The sequence below is a fragment of the Lolium rigidum genome, chromosome 1 (genome assembly GCF_022539505.1).
Source record: "Lolium rigidum isolate FL_2022 chromosome 1, APGP_CSIRO_Lrig_0.1, whole genome shotgun sequence".
Taxonomy (NCBI): domain Eukaryota; kingdom Viridiplantae; phylum Streptophyta; class Magnoliopsida; order Poales; family Poaceae; genus Lolium; species Lolium rigidum.
In genome coordinates, this window is record NC_061508.1 from 94,550,954 (window position 1) to 94,556,136 (window position 5,183).

Sequence of the window (5,183 nt, forward strand, 5' to 3'; positions counted from 1 at the left end):
TAAAACTTATATCTCCTTTGTGTTGCTTCAATACCTTTACTTCGAATTTATTGCTTTATGAGTAACTCTTATGCAAGTCTTATTGATGCTTGTCTTGAAAGTATTATTCATGAAAAGTCTTTGCTATATTATTCATTTGTTTACTCATTATCTTCATCATTGCTTCGAATCGCTGCATTCATCTCATATGCTTTACAATAGTATGATCAAGATTATGATAGCATGTCATTTCAGAAATTATCTTTGTTATCGTTTACCTACTCGAGGGCGAGTAGGAACTAAGCTTGGGGATGCTTGATACGTCCCAAACGTATCTATAATTTCTTATGTTCCATGCTACTTTTATGATGATACTCACATGTTTTATACACATTATATGTCATTATTATGCATTTTCCAAGCACTAACCTATTGACGAGATGCCGAAGAGCCGCTTGTCGTTTTCTGCTGTTTTTGGTTTCAGAAATCCTAGTAAGGAAATATTCTCGGAATTGGACGAAATCAACGCCCAGGGGCCTATTTTTCCACGAAGCTTCCAGAAGTCCGAGGGAGAGACGAAGTGGGGCCACGAGGCGCCGCCACAAGAGGGCGGCGCGGCCTGGGCCCTGGCCGCGCGGCCCTGGCGTGTGGGGCCCTCGTGTGGCCCCCTAACCTGCCCTTCCGCCTACTTAAAGCCTCCGTCGCGAAACCCCCAGTACCGAGAGCCACGATACGGAAAACCTTACAGAGACGCCGCCGCCGCCAATCCCATCTCGGGGGATTCAGGAGATCGCCTCCGGCACCCTGCCGGAGAGGGGAATCATTTCCGGAGGTCTCTTCATCGCCATGATCGCCTCCGGATCGATGTGTGAGTAGTTCACCCCTGGACTATGGGTCCATAGCAGTAGCTAGATGGTCGTCTTCTCCCCATTGTGCTATCATGTTAGATCTTGTGAGCTGCCTATCATGATCAAGATCATCTATTTGTAATCCTTCATGTTGTGTTTGTTGGATTCCGATGGATATTGAATACTATGTCAAGTTGATTATCAATCTATCATATATGTTATTTATGTTCTTGCATGCTCTCCGTTGCTAGTAGAGGCTCTGGCCAAGTTGATACTTGTGACTCCATGATACGTCCAATTTGCATCACTATTTTATATCATAACTTGCTGTTATTCATTGATATATTTCATATTTGGAGGTAATACTTATGTTATTTCATCTATTTTGCATGTTTCACGATTATTGGAGGATCGCGCACCGGAGCCGGGATTCTGCTGGAAAAAGCATCGTCAGAAAGCAATATTTCGGAAGATCAACAATTGACGGGAATTACACGAAAATTCCTATTTTTCCAGATGACGAAGGAAGCCGGAAGGGGGAGCTGAGGAGGGCCACCATGGGCCCCCCTCACAGGCCGGCGCGGGCCCTGCCCTGGCCGCGCCGCCCTGTGAGGAGGGGGCCCACAGCCCCCTCTCGCCTCCTTTTCTTCGCGTAATCCTTCGTCCCGAAAACCTAAGCCAGAAGGGGTACGTCGCGAAGAGCCACAGCCGCCTCTGCGGGGCGGAGAACACCAGAGAGAAAAGAGCTCTCCGGCGGGCAGGAATCCGTCGGGGAAATTCCCTCCCGGAGGGGGAATCGACGCCATCGTCACCGTCATCGAGCTGGACATCATCTCCATCACCATCACCATCATCTTCATCATCATCACCGCCGTCTCCACCGCTGCACCTCGTCACCGCTGTAGCAATTTGGGTTTGATCTTGATTGTTTGATAGGGAAACTCTCCCGGTGTTGATTTCTACTTGTTATTGATGCTATTGAGTGAAACCGTTGAACCAAGGTTTATATTCAGATTGTTATTCATTATCATATCACCTCTGATCATGTTCCATATGATGTCTTGTGAGTAGTTCGTTTAGTTCTTGAGGACATGGGTGAAGTCTAAATGTTAGTAGTGAAGTATGGTTGAGTAGTATTCAATGTTATGATATTTAAGTTGTGGTGTTATTCTTCTAGTGGTGTCGTGTGAACGTCGACTACACGACACTTCACCTTTATGGGCTTAGGGGAATGCATCTTGTACTCGTTTGCCAATTGCGGGGTTGCCGGAGTGACAGAAACCTGAGCCCCCGTTGGTATATCGATGTAGGAGGGATCGCAGGATCTCAGAGTTTAAGGCTGTGGTTAGATTTATCTTAATTATTTTCTTGTAGTTGCGGATGCTTGCAAGGGGTATAATCACAAGTATGTATTAGTCCTAGGAAGGGCGGTACATTAGCATAGGTTCACCCACACAACACTTATCAAAACAATGAAGATTAATTAGCCGTATATAGCGAAAGCACTAGACTAAAATCCCGTGTGTCCTCGAGAACGATTGGTCATTATAAGTAAACAAACCGGCTTGTCCTTTGTGCTAAAAAGGATTGGGCCACTCGCTGCAATTGTTACTCTCGCACTTTACTTACTCGTACTTTATTCATCTGTTACATCAAAACCCCATGAATACTTGTCTGTGAGCATTTACAGTGAATCCTTCATCGAAACTGCTTGTCAACACCTTCTGCTCCTCGTTGGGATCGACATTCTTACTTATCGAAGATACTGCGATACACCCCCTATACTTGTGGGTCATCAAGACTATTTTCTTGCGCCGTTGCCGGGGAGTGAAGCGCTATTGGTAAGTGGAATTGGTAAGGGAAATTTCTACTGTTTGTGCTGATTTTAACTCCGCCTGTTGCTATAACTCATTATGGAGAGATCTTCTCTTGAGTGTTTATTTGGGAGATCCACTACTACTGCAAAGGTAGTGGATGAGGCGCCAGGTAAGGAAGAATTACCATACAAAATACCTATGAAAATTATTGAACGCGTAGTGGGTAACCGTTATACAGGGGATGGAACTGTCCACCCCGGAGATCATTTACTCGTTCTTACATGAATTATGCGGTTTATTCAAGTGTGCAGGTATTGCTATGGATGAAGTGAGGAAGAAACTATTCTCTGTATCGCTGTCTGGTAAAGCGGCGCATTGGTATAAATTACTGGATAATGGGGATTCTCTTGAATGGAATGATATTGTACCCCGGTTTTATTCTAAGTTCTATCCTCCAAGTGAGATTCACAAAGATCGGAATCGCATATATAATTTTTGGCCTCATGAAGGAGAAAGTATTGCACAAGCGTGGGGGAGATTGAAGTCTTTAATGCTCAAATGCCCCATTCATAAGCTTCCTGGTAATATTATTATTGATAATTTTTATGCAAGACTTTCTTTTCAAGACAAGACCTTGCTGGATACTTCTTGTTCTGGATCATTTACAAGCAACAAGGAAGAGTTTAAAAGGGACCTTCTTAATCGGATCCAAGAAAATACTGAAGGATGGGAGAACGACAAGGATAGAGAATCGAGTATAATTTATGATTATAAATGCATTGAAGCTTTTATGGATACCGATAAATTTCGTAATATGAGTGCTACTTATGGTCTTGATTCTCAAGTTGCTGCAAATCTTTATAAGGCTTTTGCTTCTCATTATGAATTGCCTAAGAAGAACTTTGATAAGTATCATGAACCGTATAAAGATAAAATTGATTCATCTATAAATAAATGTGTTGTAGTTGAAACTGTTGATCAGCTTATATTGAAAAAACTCCTTTCCCTGCTAAAATGAAAGAGTACTCTGTTATAAATAGTGCGGTTCATAAAAGTGAAAAGAAACCTATAGAACCTGAAGAACAAATAAAAGTTGAACCTGCTGTTGCAATTGTTAAAGATCTTGTGACTCGAAAATGTAGAAGATGGTCATATTATTTTCTCGTGAAGATGCTTCTAATATTGTCTCGCATCCTAATAAGTCTAGGAAAGCTAGTGTTCCTATGCTATCTGTTAGAATTGGTGATCATTGTTATTATGGTTTATGTGATATTGGTGCAAGTATTAGTGCTATTCCTTATGAGCTTTACACGGAGATTATGCACGATATTGGCTCTTGTGAACTTGAGGATATTGATGTGGTTATTCGGCTGGCTAATAGAGAAACTATCTCTCCAATTGGTATTATTCGGGATGTGGAAGTTTTATGTGGTAAGATTAAATATCATGCTGACTTTTTGGTACTTGGTTCTGCTGCTAGTAAATATTGTCCTATCATTTTTGGTAGACCTTTTCTAAATACATGTGGAGCTATTATAGATTGCAAGAAAGAGAAAATTTTGACTAAATTTGCTGGTGAATCTTATGAGTTTAACTTCTCTAAATTTACCAAAACACCTTATAAAATTGATTCCCCTAATAGTGATTTTAAAGTTGAACAGTGTGCATCTATTGCTCTTGCTCCTAATAATCCTTTGCAGCAACATTTGGAGAATAGTGAGAGTGAAGTTTTTAGGGAAGAAAGAAATGAGCTTGATGAAATTTTCCTTCGTCAACCTATTCTTAAGCATGATTTACCTAGTGGAAGATTTGGGTACAACACCAACACCAAAGGAAGATCCTGTCTTTGATTTAAAACCATTGCTCGATAATCTTAAATATGCTCATACTCGATGATAAGAAAATATATCCTGTTATTATTAGTTCTAAGCTTTCGAGTTTGAAGAAGAAAGGTTATTGGAAATACTCGAAGAAACACAGAGGTGCTATTGGCTACACTCTTGATGACTTGAAGGGGATTTCTCCCTCTATTTGCCAACACGCCATTAATATGGAAGATGATGCGAAGCTCGTTGTTGAACCTCAGCGTCGTCTAATTCCTAAGATGAAGGATGTGGTAAGAAATGAGGTATTAAGACTCCTTGAAGCTGGTATTATATATCCTATTGTTGATAGTAGATGGGTTAGTCCTGTGCATTGTGTTCCTAAGAAAGGAGGAATGACTCGTTGTGCCTAATGATAATGATGAGCTCATACCTCAAAGAGTAGTTGTAGGTTATAGAATGTGCATTGATTATCGAAAAGTTAATAAGGTTACTAAGAAAGATCATTACCCTTTGCCTTTTATTGATCAAATGTTAGAAAGGTTATCTAAAAATACTCATTTTTGCTTTCTTGATGGTTATTCTGGGTTTTCACAAATTGCTGTTAAAACTAAAGATTAGGAGAAAACCACTTTCACTTGTCCCTATGGAACTTATGCTTATAGGCGTATGCCTTTTGGTTTATGTAATGCTCCTGCTACTTTTCAAAGATGCAT